Below are 20,015 nucleotides of genomic sequence, written 5' to 3'. Positions count from 1 at the left end.
CTTCTTCAGTGGTTTTCATGAGAGAATTTCTCACTGATTGATGTGATATGAATGACAACATGTTTGTGTTTGCAGAGGTCAGAACCACAGATGGAGAACAGAGACTCCAGAACTGGACTGTCTGTCTATGAAGAGTGACTGGTCCATGCCAAATCCTCCAGACTTCAGTGCTGGACCTGGACCTTCAGATTCACAGTAAGAGAAGTGCAACAGAGGTTTCAGGATGTTCTCCTTTATTTTCTGGTCCCTGCAGAGGAACTTAGAGGGTCAGAAGCTGAACCATCCAGAGTTCCTGGTCTGTGTGGAAAGTTCCTGCAGGGGAAACGTGTCCTCTGATGTCAGTAAACCAGAAAAGCTGGAATCTGGTCTAAGAGGACTGATCCAAACACACACATTCAGTAATGGACCTGGACCTTCAAATTCGCGGTAAGAGAAGTGATTCAAGGTTTGAGGATATTTGCTGATCTCCCTGAAGTTTCTGGAACAGTCCATCCTTCCATTTGTGACTGCGTATCTGCTGCCAGCTCCACAACATCAGATCAAACACTGATAACACATGTTAACAGCTGGCTTTCCAAACATTTCTTTACATCATCAACATCCAGCTGTTTGAGCTTGAGGATTTGTGAAGATGGAAAGCTGCTGAGCTGTAAGTTCATCCACAGAAACACCTCAACAGAGTCCAGGCTTGTTGGCAACTCCAAGGAACTTTTGGAAAACAATCAGAAAAGAATCTTTACAGTCATACTTCCTGATCTCTCCTTTGTGCTCCCTGACTTTTTGTTTACAGAAACCTCTCAGATGGGAGGGTTTTCTGAGTCTTCCTTTCCTATTGGACAGTAATTTTTTTGATTGACAGTTCTGTTATGCAGTGTCCCTTGTCTCCATGTGAGGATTTCTCACCGTTGATGTGATATGAATGACAACATGTTTGTGTTTGCAGAGGTCAGAACCACAGATGGAGAACAGAGACTCCAGAACCCGACTGTCTGTCTATGAAGAGTGACTGGTCCAAAGATAAACCTCCAGACCTGAGTAATGGACTTGGATCTTTAGAATTAAGGTAAGAGAAGTGAAAGGCAAGAAACAGGTTTCATGATTTCACATTTGTTGATTTTTAACAGTAGTTAAAATTATCTTCATTAAAGAAACTTGATGTTTTATTCAGGTCCTGTCAACATTTTTTTCCATTTGTATATTTTTTTCTTTAATTTTTTTAGGACACTAAGTTTAAAAATGTCTCTATTGAGTACTAAATTAATTTTTAATCATAATTTTTTTTAAGATAATCTTATCAGAGCAGAGCTCAGCAGCTCCAGTAATCCTGAACAACCTTCATGTGTCAGTGATGTTTTATTTTTGTCTGATTTTATTTGAGCTGCTCTTTTCTCATCACCTCACATATCAGCATTTTATTTCTTCTTATTATTATTATTTATATATCAACTTTTATATCAATACAATATACATTATATCAGTTTGTGTGTGTGTCATTAACAATCATTTTCATTCAATCCTTTATTAAAAAAAGAAAAAAAAAACACATAAATCAGGATTAAAATATCTTTTTTATGGTAAATATGCTGAGATCTTGCAGCAGTGATGTCTCCAAATAAACTGAACATAATCAGAGGAAACTTAAGATTTTTGTGCAGGAAATGTTGAGTTTGTTTTAACATCAACCTGCAGCCGGATGAACTGGTCCTTAATCAGCCAGAGGAAAAACAGATGATTGTTTGCATAGGCGTTACTAGCCCATTTTGGGGGGTGCTGAAGTACGCCTAAATTGAATCCCAGCACTCATAAAATTTGAGATTTTTTTTTTATTTTATTATTATTTGTGTCCTTTTTTTTGTTTGTTTGATTTTTTTTACAAACTAGAAATGTATAAAAACCATGCTATGCTTGTTTGAAACATAATATAGAAAAATACCCTCCCCCCCTCCTCAAAAATGATATGATCCCGCCTGCCTTTCCCCACCTCGGGCTCTGAGCTCTCTGCAGAGCGATGCGCTGCCTTCCTGAGGGGCTGATGTAGCTGCTGTAGCGGTGTAAGTAACTTACACCAGGATATGTGACACAATTCTTAACTTTTACCACTTAATACCAACACATTATTATCATTAGCAGTCCTCATGTTTGCTGCATTTAAGCTTAGGTTTCTCTTTGTGTTGTTAGGTAAGGGTTAGTCAACGTTTTTCTAGCTAAGAAACATTAGAAGTGGTCAGTATCACTGTCTCTGTTTGAACTGGAATGAGAGAAACTAGCTGTTGTGCCATGTGCATGTGTTGAGATTAAAGCCAAGGTGCTACTGACTCGCTAACTGACTGAGTGTGTGTGTGCACAGACAGACAGACAGCCTCATCATGAACATAAGATTGTTTCTTTTGGAAAAAAAAGCCAGGTTCAGATAAGAAAGATCAAATGGTCTGTCTATCAAGAATAAGTAATAAGTTGTTATAAGTTGGATCAATGTATAATTGTTTATATCTCATATTAGATAAATAACACATTGTTCGGTTATTTGCCTTTTGGTTGACAGTACAAAAAAAGAGAGAGGAGCAGAGAGGACTTTATTAGTATTTTCAATAATATTTTTTCATATTTATGTATTTTCTTTAATCTAGTTAAATAAAATCTATTTGTGTATGATTGTCAGTCGAAAGAGGGAGAAATGAAAAAGGGGAAGGCGAGGAGAAAGTTCAAGGTCAGGAAGAAGCAGGTAAGAAGAGAGTTGAACACCGAAACGTAATCGACAGATTTTCCAATGAGGCGAGAGGTTAAAGTAAAAGGAATAATCTGCAGTATCCATACAAAGATAACATACATAGCATACATTGTACCACAGGCAGGATTGCCTCTCTTTTGTAATTGTATTATTATTATTATTATTATTATTATTATTATTATTATTATTATGTAGATTCCAAGCACTTTTTAAAATGTATTTGTATATATGTATTTATTATATCCATTTTTTTGTATTTTTGGTACTCACTATAGTGGGTGAGTTTACTCCAGAAACATACATACTGTTTATGTGTATATTGAAGCAGCTAAAATCAAAGAACCATCAGGTTCATCACACTGAATCCTGGATCCAAACAGAAACCTACAAACTCTTTTACTGTCCTCTGATACGTCACAGCTTCTGGACAGGGTCGACACTTCCTGATATTTTCAGCAACAGTCAGAAAAACATTTTAATGATGAAGAAATGTTTTCACAGGAGGAAGAGGAGTGGTGTCTGTGAGGAAGAGCAACTGTCCTGCTGTCCTTTGTGTCAGGACGTCCTGAAGGATCCAGTCTCTACCTGCTGTGGACACTGGTTCTGCAGACGCTGCATCAGCTCATACTGGGACCAGTCTGCTTCATCAGGAGGCTCCTCCTGTCCCCAGTGTGGGAAAATACCCAGAACCAGAACTGGACTACAGACAGCTGGTCAGAGCAGAACTGTAGCAGGTCAGACATTTCTGTTCAGATCTTGTTTTAACTCAGACGTGTTGTTAAATGTTTCAGATCATTATAAAGATCATCTCAGTGAAATCTGTTAGACTTTTTCTGGAAGACGTGTCCTGTGTTCTCTCTTGAAGAAAAATCAAAGTTCATACATTTTTCTTCCATATTTGATGGTTCTGATGGCTCCAGCTGTTTCTGTGTTGATGAACCAATCAGCTTTCAGAACCAATCAGAGCAACTAGAATCAGCCTTCATCCTCCAAACAACCCCTGAACCGACCCCCTGTCCTCTAAGTCTAACACAGTAAGAAGACCATAATGTAGGCTGTTTTGTTAGACTATCAGTTTGACTACCTGGGGTTTAGTCAGTCCTAAAAACCTGATCCAACATATTGAGATTAAAAAAATAAAAATAAAATCAAGATGATTCCACTGCAGAAACTTTGCTGGAAGCTCAAACAAACAACAAAAAGGCTCCATCATGATTTTAAAAGTCTGTCTGTGTTCAGCTCTCAGGATGTCTGGAACTGAATCTCTGGTTTGACTTCAGTTTCTTGGCTGTTTTTACTTGTTTCTCTGTTTACTGACGGCTTCAGTGTGAGGCTGAAGGAAAAAATCTACTGGGAAAAGAAAAAAGGCCAAATTCTAATTAATCTGATTTATTTTCTTTTTGTCTCTATGTTCTTGTTTCCAGCAGAAGTTGGTCTGCAGGAGGTTTTAGATGAACATAAAATCAGCCTGAGGAGGAGATGTGATCATGTGACTGAAGGAACTTATGGAACAAGAAGTAGAACCCTCCTCAACAGGATCTACACTGAGCTCTTCATCACAGAGGGACAGAGTGAAGAGGTTAATACCCAACATGAGGTGAGGCAGCTGGAGACCACTTCCAAGATCAACACCCTCCATGACACTCCAATCAGGTGCCACGACATCTTTAAACCCTTACCTGACCAACATGGACCAATCAGAGTGGTTCTGACCAACGGCGTCGCTGGTGTTGGAAAAACCTTCTCAGTGCAGAAGTTCACTCTGGACTGGGCAGAGGGCTTGGAGAACCAAGATGTCAGTGTGGTGGTTCTGCTTTCATTCAGGGAGCTGAACTTGATCAGAGACGATCAGTACAGTCTTCTCCAGCTGCTCCATGTTTTCCATCCAACATTACAGAAGATCCCAGCAGAGCAGCTGGCTGTCTGGAAACTTCTCTTCATCTTTGATGGTTTGGATGAAAGCAGACTTTCTCTGGACTTCAACAACACTGAGGTTGTTTCTGATGTCACACAGAAGTCTTCAGTCAACGTGCTGCTGACAAACCTCATCAAGGGGAATCTGCTGCCCTCGGCTCTCATCTGGATCACTTCTAGACCTGCAGCAGCCAATCAGATCCCTCCTACATGTGTTGACAGGGTAACAGAAGTACGAGGCTTCACTGATGTCCAGAAGGAGGAGTACTTCAGGAGGAGATTCAGTGATGAAGAGATGTCCAGCAGAATCATCTCCCACATGAAGACATCCAGGAGCCTCCACATCATGTGTGGAATCCCAGTCTTCTGCTGGATCACTGCTACAGTTCTGGAGAACTTGTTGACCACAGAGCAGAGAGGAGAGCTGCCCAAGACCATGACGGACATGTACTCACACTTCCTGATGGTCCAGACAAAGAGGAAGAAGAACAAGTACCATGAGGGACATGAGACGAGTCCACAGGAGCTGATGGAGGCTGACAGGAAAGTTCTTCTGAAGCTGGGGAGGCTGGCGTTTGAACATCTGGAGAAAGGAAACATCATGTTCTACCAAGAAGACCTGGAGCAGTGTGGTCTGGATGTCACAGAGGCCTCGGTGTTCTCAGGAGTTTGTACTGAGATCTTCAGAAGAGAGTGTGTGATCTTCCAGAAACCAGTTTACTGCTTCGTTCATCTGAGTGTTCAGGAGTTTCTGGCTGCAGTCTACATGATGCACAGTTACATCAAGAAGAACACAGAGGTGCTGAAGAAATTCCCGGGGAGAGACTGGGATGATGATGATGATGATGATGATGGTGATGATGATGGTGATGATGATGGTGATAATGATTACAGTGATGATGGTGATGACGATAATGATTATAATGATGAAGATGATGCTTATAATGATGATGATGATGAGGGCGATAATGATAATGATTATTATGATGATGCTTATAATGATGATAATGGTGATGATGATAATGATTATAATGATGGTGATGATGATGAGGGCGATAATGATAATGATTACAGTGATGATGATGATGATGATGGTGATGGCGATAATGATTATAATGATGATGATGATGCTTATAATGATGATGATGGTGATGGCGATAATGATTATAATGATGATGATGGTGATGATAAAATGGAAAGGTTATTACTAGATGTCTTCTTAAAGAGTGTCATGGAAGAATCCTTTAAAAGTAAAAATGGCCACCTGGACCTTTTCACTCGCTTCCTTCATGGCCTCTCTCTGCAGTCCAACCAGAGACTCTTAGCAGGCCTGTTGGGTCAGACAGAGAACAGTCCAGAAACCATCCAGAGAGCCATCAAAACCCTGAAGAACCTGAACACTAGTAACATCAGTCCTGACAGAAGCATCAACATCTTCCACTGTCTGATGGAGATAAACGACCTCTCAGTTTATCAGGAGATCCAAGAGTTCCTGAGGTCAGAGAACAGATCAGAGAAGAAGCTCTCAGATATCCAGTGTTCAGCTCTGGCCTACATGCTGCAGATGTCAGAGAAGGTTCTGGATGAGTTGGACCTGATGAAGTACAACACTACAGATGAAGGACGACGGAGACTGATCCCAGCTGTGAGGAACTACAGGAAGTTTCGGTGAGTTAATGTGTTCATGAACTTTATCAGTCAGAATAGATCAGGAGATTTTCTCACTTCATCAGTCATTAGTCAGATAATCTGAAACGATCAGAGAAACACAACAAGATTAAATCTGGAAAAGAAGAAAATTAAAGAGGAAATATGAAAATATTTAGAGAACTTCTTTAACTGTAAAGAAGAATAATTTAATAAAAATGTATTATGTTTTGTTTCCTATTTTTCCACAAAACTCTTCTTTTTAAAATTTATCTGAACAATGAAAGGATGAAAGTTAGCAGCTCCTGAGCTTCAACCTCCAGTTTTTAGTTCAGAAGTTCAGTGAAGATCATCACTGAACCACAGCTGTCACTTGATAACTGATGTAGGTTGAAAGTTAAATCTATGAACAAATGAATCCTCCAGGATTTGACAACATGATGCAGCTCAGTCTTCTACATTCAAAGTATGACACTGGTACCAGATGAAGATGTTCCACTCCTGTGGATTCACAATATGACTGCAGCAGCATTACAGGGACCAGGCTGCTGAAGTCTGGGTGGACACATCATGGAAGCAAATCCTCTTCTCCACATGAGGAGCATAAAAACTGAACGCTGCCTCTCCATGTTTAGTTCTGACTCTGGGAACAGAAAGTAGATTTGACCCTGATGACCTGAGGGATCTGGTTGGTTCATAATAAACCAGAAGATCCTGAATGTGTTCTGGTTCTAAGCGACCAGGATCAGGATCAGAATGGGACTTTATTGTTAACTAAGTTTTCACATTGAAGGAATTTGTCTTGGAATGAAAATGCTAAAACAAAAAAAAGATGGAAAGAAAAACACAAAAACAGAAAGAACATAAACAGTATTTACAGGGTTTAAAGTATAAAATTATAAAAATGTACACATCTATATAAAAGAAAAGGTCTGTACACAACAGTGTGTAGTACAAAGGAGAGGTTTAAAGTCTGCAGGTCTAATAGAAACTGGAGAGATTTAGTGTGTCATGTCAAACAGAGACGAGATAAGATGAATCACAGAAATAAAGAACAGATGTTCACAAACTGATGTTTCTGTTTTTGTCATCACATTCAGTCAGTTTGTCAATAATTCTTCCTTCATTAAAACTGACTCCATTTTCTCTGATTACAGACTTGAGTTTTGCCAACTCCTTGAGGCTGACTATGAAGTTATCGCCTCAGCTCTGAAGTCCAACCCCTCCCATCTGACAGAGGTAGACCTCAGTAACATCCGGCTGGAAGATTCAGGAGTTAAGAAGCTGTGTGATGGACTGGAGAGTCCAAACTGTGGACTGGAGACTCTGAGGTCAGTTCATTGGAGCTGTTGTAGTTTTTCTATACCGATTTTTAAACCTATTTTACTTGAGTCAGAATGGATTTAATAAACACGTGTTACACATTTGTATAAAAAATCTTATCTTTTCTCTTTTTGCTGTTTTTTCTTCCAACTCTCATATTGTAAAAAAATATCCAGGAAATTTTATTTTTCACTCATTCTCAAGCCATAAACACAGAAAAGAAAACACGTAGGAGCTTCAAAGACTCAGAGTCTGTTCGGATGTGGTTCTAACATGTGTGCTAGTGGTCTGAACTGGTTGTTCAGAACTCATCAGTTCTTGTCTAGCCTTCCCCTGGCCTTCCCCAGCTTCTGGGCTTCTGCTCTAAGTTGATCTGACCTCTGCTCCTTACTGTACAGAAGAAATCGTTATGTTCAGAGTTATCTGACCTGCAAAGTTTTTATAAGATATCATTGGAGGGAATCATTAAAGAAAAAAAGCCATTCCTCCACCTTTCTGATGTGATCTAGCTTCACTCACAAAGCACCACAAGTTTGGAGGGGACGCTTCTATAAGAACAACCAATCATTTTCTCTGTCTAACCAGGTTTCTGTTAAAAACAAGAAATTCAGTTTTCGCTTTGTAATAAAATCATTGATTAAAAATGATTTAAGCCAGAAATCTGACATTTAGTAAAGCTAGCTTCAGTGTGCTTAAAAACATTAGCTGTCTAGTTTTTGTTATGGACAGGCTGAGGCTGATGAGGAATGAACACAAGATTTGATAAATTTATAGTATGTATTGGGTGAATCTTGCTTTTCTGAACATTTATCGGCCCTATTTGTTGCCTATTAAAACAGGGATAAAGTAAACTACTTGCATTTTGGGACCTGACTTATGCTGGAGAGAGTCATGTGTACCCACATAGCAGCAGGCCGGACCCAACACATATCAATCAGATGCTGTTCTGTTATCAGGCTGTGGAGACAGAGGGAGTCTGTCATAGGGAGGAGGGGAGGTGGGCACTGGGGCTGTGATGACTGTGTCAGAGCTCACTGGAGAATTGGTGGGGAGGAGGAAGTGGGATGTTTCGGGGTGAAAAGATGGGACTGGGACATGAGGTTAGTTTGGTTGCAATAGTTACAAGCTCCTTCATCAGGGAGGTGAAGTTCAGGAGGGATGGGGAGGATGGGAGAGGGATGGTGACCTGGATGGTGTATGATGTGTATGTGTATGAAAGTTCAAAGTTCTTTATTTGGGTCCTGGGTAATTTATTTGTGTAAGGGGATGGGTCCTCACTGGAAGCTTTGGGGGTTTTTTCAGGAGGGGGCTGAGGTGGTTTTTTTTCTCAAGGTTTCCTCTAGGCTCTGTCTTATCACGTTGTATTGGTCTCTCTTGCCTGTTGTCCTTGTCCAAAGGAATAGAGTGTGTTCAGAACATAAAACAAGTTGGAGGCAAACAGCCTTACTCCTGATCTGTTCAGGCAGAGTCCATTTGTTTTTAAAATGTGCCTGTAGTCCCAGAAGAAGTTGAAATTGTCTATGAAATGAACTGGATGTGTGGTGCATACAGCCGACAGCCATGTATTCAGACTTAACAGCCTGCTGAATCTCTCCACTGCTCCTCTGATCGGAGGGAGAGGACCACTGATGAATATCTGGGCATTCAGACAGCTGATCGCATCCAGCAGTTCAGTAAAGTCCCGTTTCAGCACCTCAGATTGTTGTTTCACAACATCATTCAACCCCACGTGCAGTATGAGGTTTTCCACAGTTGGGTGAGCAGCCAAAATTTGCGTAATTTTGTCTCTTATATCTGATACCATATCCTTGGGAAAGCACACACACGTCCATCAATATTATCTTATCAGTATCATTACGAACCTGAAGGCGCCCCTTTTAACAGATTTTGCCCTGCGTGACCGCCTAGGTCACCTATGCCCAGGGCCAGCCCTGGTAATAGTCATCTGTAGAGAAGGGATGCATCTTGCTGCTAGCGAGCTTTAGCTTCTGACTAACTGTAGATAAGGCTTCTGCAATATGTTACTGCAATTTGTTACTTTTTATCAACACATGGTAGTTACATAAAGTATCCCAAAGCCAAACATTTTCCACTCTCAACACTTAAATCTGCTGTTCAAGTGTGTCCAAATGTGTCCTGAGTAATCACCTGTGATCAGATCTCACTCCCCTGCTCTGTATGCCAACTAATAAGTAACCTATATCACCTGAGTAAAGATCTATGACCTCAACATCAAGCCATAAAGATTTTGCAGCAGTAATTGAATGTTTGCAAATAATTACAAAGTTTGTATTTCTAAATAAAGTTTTTTCATCCTGCAACTATTCAAATTCAATTATAAAAAAAGGGATTTGCATGGTTGTAAAAAAAAAAAAGTGTTTGAAAATGAACAAAGAAGTACTTTTGCAAACATCTTTTCACAGATGCAGAATGATAATCTGCGTGCAAGACTATGCAGTTGCAGATTTTTGACCATGTCTTTCCACCTACATCTGACTGAAAGATGACAAATCAAACTGTCCAATCAGAGAGCAGACAACTTCCTGTCCTTCTGCACCACTGCAGGCTCTTAAAGGGCAGAAGATGCAACTGCTAAAAAAATAAAGGGAACACTTAAACAACACAATGTAACTCCAAGTCAATCACACTTCTGTGAAATCAAACTGTCCACTTAGGAAGCAACACTGATTGACAATCAATTTCACATGCTGTTGTGCAAATGGAATACACAACAGATGGAAATTATATGCAATTAGCAAGACACCCCCATTAAAGGAGTGGTTCTACAGGTGGTCACCACAGACCACTTCTCAGTTCCTGCTTTCTGGCTGATGTTTTGGTGACTTTTGAATGCTGGCAATGCTTTAACTCTAGTGGTAGCATGAGACAGAGTCTACAACCCACACAAGTGGCTCAGGTAGTGCACCTCGTCCAGAATGGCACATCAATGCGAGTTGACAGGTTTGCTGTATCTGTCAGCGTAGTGTCCAGGGCATGGAGGTGATATCAGGAGACAGGCCAGTACATCAGGAGATGTGGAGGAGGCCGTAGGAGGGCAACAACCCAGCAGCCGGACTGCTACCTCCGCCTTTGTGCAAGGAGGAACAGGAGGAGCACTGCCAGAGCCCTGCAACATGACCTCCAGCAGGCCACAGATGTGCATGTGTCTGCTCAAATGGTCAGAAACAGACTCCATGAGGGATGTATGAGTGTCCAACGTCCACAGGTGGGGGTTGTGCTTACAGCCCAACACCATGCAGGACATTTGGCATTTGCCAGAGAACACCAAGATTGGCAAATTCGCCACTGGCGCCCTGTGCTCTTCACAGATGAAAGCAGGTTCACACTGAGCACATGTGACAGACGTGACAGAGTCTGGAGACGCCGTGGAGAACGTTCTGCTGCCTGCAACATCCTCCAGCATGACCGGTTTGGCAGTGGGTCAGTAATGACCCTCTAATAAACCCACCTCTGGCAAGCCCTCCATGTTTTCGCCAGAGATAGTCTGACTGCCATTAGGTACTGAGATGAAATCCTCAGACCCCTTGTGAGACCATATTCTGGTGCGGTTGGCCCAGGGTTCCTCCTAATGCAAGACCATGCTAGACCTCATGTGGCTGGAGTGTGTCAGCAGTCCCTGCAAGACGAAGGCATTGATGCTATGAACTGGCCCGCCCGTTCCCCAGACCTGAATCCAATTGAACACACCTGGGACATCATGTCTCGCTCCACCCATCAATGCCATGTTGCAACACAGACTGTCCAGGAGTTGCCGGATGCTTTAGTCCAGGTCTGGGAGGAGATCCCTTAAGAAACCATCCGCCGATTATGCAGCTTTCATACTGAATGAAGGTGTACACACAAAAGTGAGAGAGTACCAGAAGTGTTAGCGGAGGTAACTAGATTTGAGTGAATACATTTGATGCCTTACCTTAAAACATTTATGTAAAATACGATAAAAATCCTAATTTTATCCTGTCATACCCATAGAATGTAAAATACTGATAGAGGTCATGTATTCAACAGTATTGGTTTGTCTAATAGATTTTTCTTTTAAAAAAAAAAGAAAATTCAAGTAGTTTGTAGCCATGATAAAAGGATGAATATTAAATTATAGTGTATTTAGAAAAAAAAAAAGCTCCCAATGGTACAAAACTTGCACCTTAATGGTTCATTCTTTATGGTGATTAATTTAATCATCATATACATTAAAAGAGAATTCTTTCATGAAAAATTCTTGAAAATTGTGAAAAATATTAAACTTTCATAATTATATTGAGCTTTAAAATTCAAATTACAGACCTTGTAGTTAACAATAACAAGTAACATTTTAACAAGGCATAAAGTTTAACAGATGATCTTTAACAGGACAAAATAAACCAGAAACTGATGAGTTGAATCCTCCTCATGAGGGTCTCTGGGTAAAACCATGAGACAATGGTTACAAAGGCTCAGTTGGCCCTGGCTCTGCTCACTTTAACTTAATGCTATGCATTAGAGCAATGAAAACTACTTTGGATATTTGGCTTGCATAAACATCAGCAAGTTTGCTGATCATGATTCAGACAAATCCCTAGTTATTTATGACATGTTTAGTAGAAGAATATCAGAAGATAACCGAATATTTTGTGAATAATTTTCATTAATTTCAGGTTAAATTATTTGTTGATAAATGTTTTAGATATTTTTTAATTCCTACCTAATTGGCATTGTGTGTGTATATCTTGGTGTCATGGTAGACAACCAGCTGACCTTTAAGGACCATGTTGCCTCGGTTTCCCGGTCTTGCCGATTTGCTCTCTACAACATCAGGAGGATCAGACCCTACCTGACTGAACACACGACCCAGCTCCTGGTCCAGGCTCTGGTCATTTCACGCATTGACTACTGCAACTCCTTACTGGCTGGCCTGCCTGCATGCTCAGTTAAACCTTTGCAGATGATCCAGAACGCAGCAGCACGTCTGGTCTTCAACCAGCCCAAAAGAGCTCATGTCACTCCACTGCTAATTGCTCTTCACTGGCTTCCAGTTGCAGCACGCATCAAATTCAAAGCTCTGCTTCTGGCTTACAAAACAATAACCCAAACGGCTCCGGGCTACCTTCACTCCTTAATCCAGAGCTACACTCCCTCTCGAAACTTACGCTCTACCAGTGAAAGACGCCTAGTGCTCCCACCACAACGTGGCGCAAAATCAGTAGCTAGACTCTTCTCCTCTGTTGTTCCCCGGTGGTGGAACGATCTACCAAACTCCGTCCGATCCGCAGAGTCCGTATCCACTTTTAAGACCAAGCTAAAGACTCAGTTGTTTAAGGAGCATTTCCACATTTAGCTTAACTAAATGAGTCAGAAAGATTTGTCCAGCTTTTTGGCTCAACCAAGTACTGAAGAAGCTGTGTGCACTTATGCCCAAGATGATATTGTGTGATGATATCATGCACTTATGACCTAGTTGATATTGTGTGATGAAATCGTGATCCTGTATTTAAAAAAAAAAAAAAAAAAAAAAAAACAATTATATGCACTGCACTAGCACTACATGACAGCACCTGGGTCCAACTGGACTCAAAAGCGGTCTGACTATCACTTAATTATGACGTCCCATCTTGTCTGAATTCATGCTTGTGTTGTTCTTCCTCTCAAATGTAAGTCGCTTTGGATAAAAGCGTCTGCTAAATGACTGTAGAATAGAATAGAATAGAATAGAATAGTATAGTGTATAGTTTGAAATCTTACAGAAAAATTATGCGCACACAGTCGCTCCATAACAAATAAAGAAAGGATAGGTTAAAGATAAAATTTACAATAAGGAAAAATCAGTAAGAAAAACCAAAATATCTTTGTTTGATTCTATATTAAGAATAGATAGCCCCAACGCTTCTATAAGTCTCTGTAATGTTGTATTTTACTAAAATATTGAAAGAGGCCATATCACAATAACAAGTTCTGCTTCTGTCAAAGTTTGATTTCATCATTAGATGATATTTTTGATATTCTTGTTTCAACCTGCAGATGTGGCCATCAAACATGCCACCATATAGTTTCTAGAGAACCAGTACAGCATGTTTTTCTGCTTTTATCATTCTATAAAATAGCTTATATCTACATTTCTATCAAAGTTTCCATTTCCACCTGAATTTATCCTGACATGTTTAATTTCTTTGCTTTAATCGTTTAGCTGCACAACATGAGTTTGTATGGATGGAGCCTCTGGTGGAGCTGCAAAGATTAGGAGCTGAAGTCACTACATCTTTATTGAAGCTGCAGCATGTTGTCATTAATATTAATGAGAACTCTTCTTCTCTGCTTCTGTTTGGCTGTTTTAACCTGCATCCTGTTGGCTTCAGCTCACAGCTTTTATTCTTTATTCAGATTGCAGGGTTGCTGGTTGTCAGAGATCAGCTGTGCTTCACTGACCTCAGCTCTGAAGTCAAACCCATCCCATCTGATAGAACTGGACCTGAGCAACAACAACATGATGTCTGCTGTTAAAGATCTTTGTGGATTTCTGGAGAGTCCACACTGCAGACTGGAGACTCTGAGGTCAGACACCATGTTTTATTTGTTTATTGAGATTAATACCATGTAAAAGTTGTTCTGGTCTTCAACGTAAAGTCTGTTTTCTTCTTCAGTGTTTAGTTCATGAAATGATGATTTATTAAATAAAAGTAAAAGACTTTGATTCTGTCAGACAGAAACAAATATATAATCACTGACTGATGCTTCTAGACGTTGAGCATTAGTGAATATCTATGGATGAAATAATGATCAAGTAATAATCAATCAGCTGATATGAAGCAACTCTCCACCATCACTGATAGAAATGAAGCATCTTTGACTTGATTAGAAAACACTTTTCATCCCAGCAGCAGTTATCTTCACTCACATGCATTAATAACGACATATTCCACCCAAAAACCTCATCACACTAATAATTTAACAGAAATCATTCTCAGTTGATTTTCATTTCATTAAAATGATCTCTGTTACACAAGGTCAGTTCACACTGAAACAGATATTCCTGTTAAGTGGATTTAAGTAAAATACAAAGAAGAATTTATCTGAAGAAAAATAACATGATTGATAAAATGAAATAAAGTTAAGCTATGACCTAACTTGTTGCTAGGTAACAATGTGTGAAGGATTGAGCTGGTACAAGGCAAGGACACAGTTGGTTTCAAAACAAGAACGGGTTTTATTTACCCAAAAGAATGCTCACACAAAAAGTTTGGGCCCTTAAAATAGGTCAAATGAACAAAACTAAACAAAAGTATAACAATAACTCAGAAACCTTTAAACTAACTGTTTAACATGTAACTCAAAAGAAACCAAACTAACACAAGAACCAAACTGACCTAACAAACATGAAACAAAGGGACACTTAAATACTGGCTGATCAGACCAGTCTACAACACATGAGGGGTTAACAAATACTAACAACTACATTAGACAATGACACAAAACCTAAACAGTTAGCTCATTATTACTTAACACAAGAATTACTCAAAAATAATACAAGAAATCAAACTAATCAAAATCCTAACAACAAATCTAAATATTTAAAGATGTGGCGGCAACTGATCTCCCCCTCTGGAAGGAGCCAACTTGGTCCAGGCCCAGGGCACTTCCTGTTCCTTGGCTTCTGCCAATTAAGCTCCCTTCTGCCCCCAAGGGTCCATACGGCTCCCCCAGAACCATTAAAAGAAAATACATGTTAAATACATAAACTTAAACAGAACTGAAAATACAATATTGCTCCAATGTGCGCACTAACAAAGGGGAACTAAAGCATTTCAACCTAATTTAAACCAAATATAAACATTGTTAACTCAAACTAACATAACTGAAATGTGTTGGTGTAGTGGGTTACCGCCTTTAAATGTGGGGCTGTAGGTACGGCCATCACACAGTGGATGGAAGGAAGTTGTGAGAGTGTGTGAGCAGCTTTCCATCAGGTGAGAAATGTGTGAAAATGTGGAGCAGAGTCAGTGTTTCATAGCTCTGCAGCCAAAGAGAAGCTGAGAAGGTGAACTGCTACGACCCTGTGCAGGTGATCCAAACACAGACACAAAGGATGATTACTGAACAGCCATGAAGGAGAGAGGCAGGGATGCTCCATCACTGGAGATAAATGCTGTTCTGTTTATCTGCTGTGTTTGTTTCTTCTACTTTATTTATTCACAGCACAGAGTTGGTGTGAAGAACTTGTGTGTGAATGTAGGTTGAGAAACAGCAGATAAGAAATATGGAGCTGAATCACAACCACAATGTTTGTTTGTCTGAAAAATGTTTCAGTCTTCAGGAATATATGTTGATCGATAAAATTTTAATAATGAACTTCTAAAACAATAAATAAATGCAATAAACAGGAAAAGAAATGCAGCAGAAACATTTTCAATTGTATTATAAAATCTTGTTTGTTTTCAGATTTAGATTTTTCTTTAAATTCCACTTTTTCATATGAATTATTTTCTATAGTAAAATTAGATCAGCTGACAGTCAAACTTGTTCCTGTTTAAACAGAACAACACAACAATCTGTCAAATTAACTTTGATCTCATCTATAATTCATGAAAATTTCAGCCGTCCTCATGTAGAAATTAATTTGCTGTGATTTTAGGTTCATCACATCTTAGTGCTCTGACTTTTCAGTAGGGATGTAAATCTAACAACAACTCAAGATTCAATTCGATTCCGATTTTTGGGGTGACGATTCGATTCAGAATCGATTCTCGATTCAAACCACTTTTTGATTCATAACCATTACAAAGGGAAAAACTCTTCTATAAAAAAGAAAGTAAGTATATTACTAGACAGCTTTTGTTTAAGAAATTTCAACTTTACAAGGTTAATCAAGTGATGATTAAATGTAATCACACAGAGGCAATCTTTTAACAGAAGCAATTTATTTTTCAAGATTCTGTGGTTGCAAAGTTTACCTTTGAGTACTCAACCAGTAACTTCAACAAATAAAAAAAATGACTGTCTCAGATTTCTGATAAAAAAAGAAAAATGTGAACTCTCATTTGTTAATACTTAAAAATAACTGGTTAACTTTAACCGCTTCTGTTCACATAAACATTAGCACCCGCTGTTTTCATAAATACTTGAGAACATCTCAAATTTAAGTTTAAATTTTACATTTAAAGTACTCACTTATTAGCAGATTCAAATAGAATTAAAGCTGCAAGCAGCGTTGGAGGCCCTCGCACCTCTGGCGCCGCTTCGGCCTATTGCACCGCCCCATCACCCCTCAACCTCCCTCCAGCAGCACAGCCGCTATCGCCCACAGCCATATACCCATTCTTCCAGAGTTTATCTCCAATCAAGAGGTTATTTTTCTCATGCGAGGATCAACTTGCAACTCAGCCTTTCCAGTGATGACATCTGAAGCATTCATGACCTTGTTTCTTACAAACTGTGTTGAATTCCCACAAACTGGAGCATGATTTCATCAAGAGGAAAATTCCACGTGGCCACTAGGTGGTGGTAAAGTTGTTTTACAGTTTTTCTCTATTGCCAAAACACAAAACCCAGTACTCTAAACCAAATGACCAGTTGCCTAAACACATTTAGTAAAACTCCCCCCCTTTTGCCACAACCACAAACACAATTCACCTGTAGACACTGTTCACAAAACCCATCCCCTTTTTCTCAAAACTCAAAACAAAATTTGCCGTGCTAAAACACATTTTGCATATAACTCTGCTCCAATATGCATTGTGAAGCTCATGTGATGCAAAATGCTACCCACAATCAGCAAAACTTGAACACAATGAACATACCTGGTGTCAATCAGTAAACACAACGACTCATAATTGAAAACACCTATTGCAAATGATGTGACCACACCTATATAAGTCAGTGCAGTTTGCTGAAAGTTCAAAAACAAAAATGGATGATGAAGACAGAAGAAGAGGAGTTTGTGTCAGAGGAGGGAGAGGAGTTTGTGTCAGAGGAGGCAGAGGAGTTCGTGTCAGAGGAGGCAGAGGAGCGGGCCGAGGAGGGAGAGGAGCAGGTCAAGGAGGGAGAGGAGCAGGTCAAGGAGGGAGAGGAGCGGGCCGAGGAGTGGGCCAAAGAGGGCGAGAAGCAGTCCAAAGAGGAGCAGGCCAAGGAGCGAGAGGAGAAGGAGGGCAAGCAAGACAACGCATTTTCATTACAGATGAAATGAGAGCAACAGTCATTGTCCACGGCATGACAATGACCGAAGCGGGACAACGAGTCCAACCAAAACATCACTCTCTGCGCTGCCATGAGTTCTAGAGGGCTTCTCCACCGGCATGCTGAACTTGGTGCCTACAACACTGAGCGTCTCCTCACCTTCCTAGGAGAGCTCAGAGATGTTTTGCATGACAATGACCACCTGAATGCTCGGCCAGCAGATCACCACGACCAGCAGATTCCTGGACCGGCTGATCTTCCCATATACGTCATCCTCTGGGACAATGTTAGCTCCCATCGCAGCATCCAGGTCAGAGAGTGGTTTAACATCAATCAGCAATTCATTAATGTGTGTCTGCCACCCTACTCTCCGTTCCTAAACCCAATAGAGGAGTTCTTCTCAGCATGGCGGTGGAAGGTCTATGACCGCCAACCTTACACTAGAGAGAACCTTCTCAGGGCTATGGACCTGGCCTGTGATGATGTGGCTGTGGAGGCGTTCCAAGGCTGGGTGCGGCATGCCAGGGCATTCTTCCCACGTTGTTTGGCTATGGACAATATTGCCTGTGACGTTGATGAGGTCCTGTGGCCCGACCCAGCCCGACGACGTGATGCCTCTCCATGATTTCGGTGTCAACATACAACATACTGTGTCAATTTTCAACGTACTGTAATAAAAGAAATCGCACCCTGAACATTGTGTTCTCAATTGTTACTGTACAGTATCTATTGTGTGTAATGGATCCTCCATGGAGTTTAGTACTCATTTTTGCATTGAGTTGTGATATTACTGCATTTTCTGCATTATGTAACTATTCCCATGAAATGCACAAATCTATAGAAAATGCCCAAAACATATTTGAGAATAAATAAGGGTTGCTCAAATGCATCCTGGCAGTTGTGAAACTGTAAAAAGAACAGTCTCACACTGTGAAAATTGTGCTTTCAATTTTTTTGGTAATGTGGTTAATGATGCTCAGTAGTGTTTACATTTTTGCAGGCCTTGAGTGGTATTTTGGTGTCAGAGTTTGCTTTTGAGCATATGAGCAACTGTTTTGGTGTGATGGGTTGGTTTTGAGCATATGAGCAACTGTTTTGGTGTGATGGGTTTGCTTTTGAGCATATGAGCAACTGTTTTGGTGTGATGGGTTGGTTTTGAAAAGAAACTGTGAGGTTTAGTGTATGTAGCTTTAGAAAAGTGTTTTGTGTTTAGAGTTTTGTGAAAAGTGAGGGCAGTATCGTGAAATGTGTTTAAGCAATAGAGAAAAACTGTAATGTAGAACCATGTTCAGATTGGAACTCTAATGAGAACAGGAAAATATTAGCTCAATTGGTCAACTGACAGCAGGGTTTGTGCCACTTTCTGTATAATGGCGAATGATTTAAACCATCACAGGAAGCCATTTTAATCATGATGCTGTAAGAAGTCAGTCATATTTTCAACCATGAGTTCATGAAGGATGATATTAATGAGTTAGAATTAGTTATACAGAGGATAAAGGGTTAAAATGGTGGGACTTCCTTTTCCCAGGGCTATGGTGTTGAGAACATCAGGACATGAAGTGGCTTTTTTATTTGTCCTGGCATGTTATATAAATATGCCACATTTTACTATGTCGTTCAAAGCAGTGGGTGGAGCTGATAGACTAAATATTGATAGGGGGCGCTATAGAGCCATATTACCAGCATATGTGTATTTGAATCAGTTCCAGGCCTGACCACTGTCCTCCCTGCCAAGTTTGGTCGAGATCAGGAGTACATTGGGTCAGTTACAAGTACTTCCTGTTTCATGGCGGTGGACGCCATTTGCCATGTTTTGCTTGAGGAAGGAACTTGAGTTTTTTTTCTCTTATATCATGAAAGGGTTTGACCTGATCTGAAGCACTGTAGAGTGTGTGAGGTTAATCCCTGACGAGAGGGACCCTGCTGCAGGAAAAAGGCACTTCCTGTTTCAAGTGGGCGGGGCTTAGGCCAAGACCAGAAGTAATTACATATATCTGTTAAGAAGCAGACTCTGATTAATCAGTGCAAGTGTGATGCTGATTGGATGAAAATTGAGGGATTTATACTCAATAATGATGTCATGGCGTTTTATCCAACCTTGTCATGGCGCCACGGTCTCGCCATGCAAGCGTTGAGCAATGTCCAGATGACAACATCAGGACTTGTAGATGTGGTCGGCATGGAAGTGAAGAGAAATATATGCAGTTTGGTACAGAATGAGTGTTGTATTGCAGAAATA

General features: G+C 40.2%; 1 protein-coding gene and 1 long non-coding RNA gene across 2 annotated transcripts in view; one reads left to right on the top strand and one right to left on the bottom strand.

Moving 5' to 3' along the window:
* Nucleotides 1-20,015, bottom strand: part of LOC121628730 (NACHT, LRR and PYD domains-containing protein 12-like) — a 354,419-nt gene that overhangs the window by 178,331 nt on the left and 156,073 nt on the right. The gene's annotated exons all lie outside the window — the stretch shown is intronic.
* Nucleotides 18,965-20,015, top strand: part of LOC121628790 — a 20,895-nt gene continuing 19,844 nt past the window's right edge. Inside the window, exon 1 of the long non-coding RNA XR_006008265.1 lies at nucleotides 18,965-19,049. This is a non-coding gene — a long non-coding RNA (uncharacterized LOC121628790). The remainder of the gene's footprint in view (nucleotides 19,050-20,015) is intronic.

This window comes from Melanotaenia boesemani, chromosome 18, assembly GCF_017639745.1.
Source record: "Melanotaenia boesemani isolate fMelBoe1 chromosome 18, fMelBoe1.pri, whole genome shotgun sequence".
Classification (NCBI taxonomy): Eukaryota; Metazoa; Chordata; class Actinopteri; order Atheriniformes; family Melanotaeniidae; genus Melanotaenia; species Melanotaenia boesemani.
Note: the sequence above shows the minus strand (reverse complement) of the source record. Positions and strands in the feature narration are given on the sequence as shown.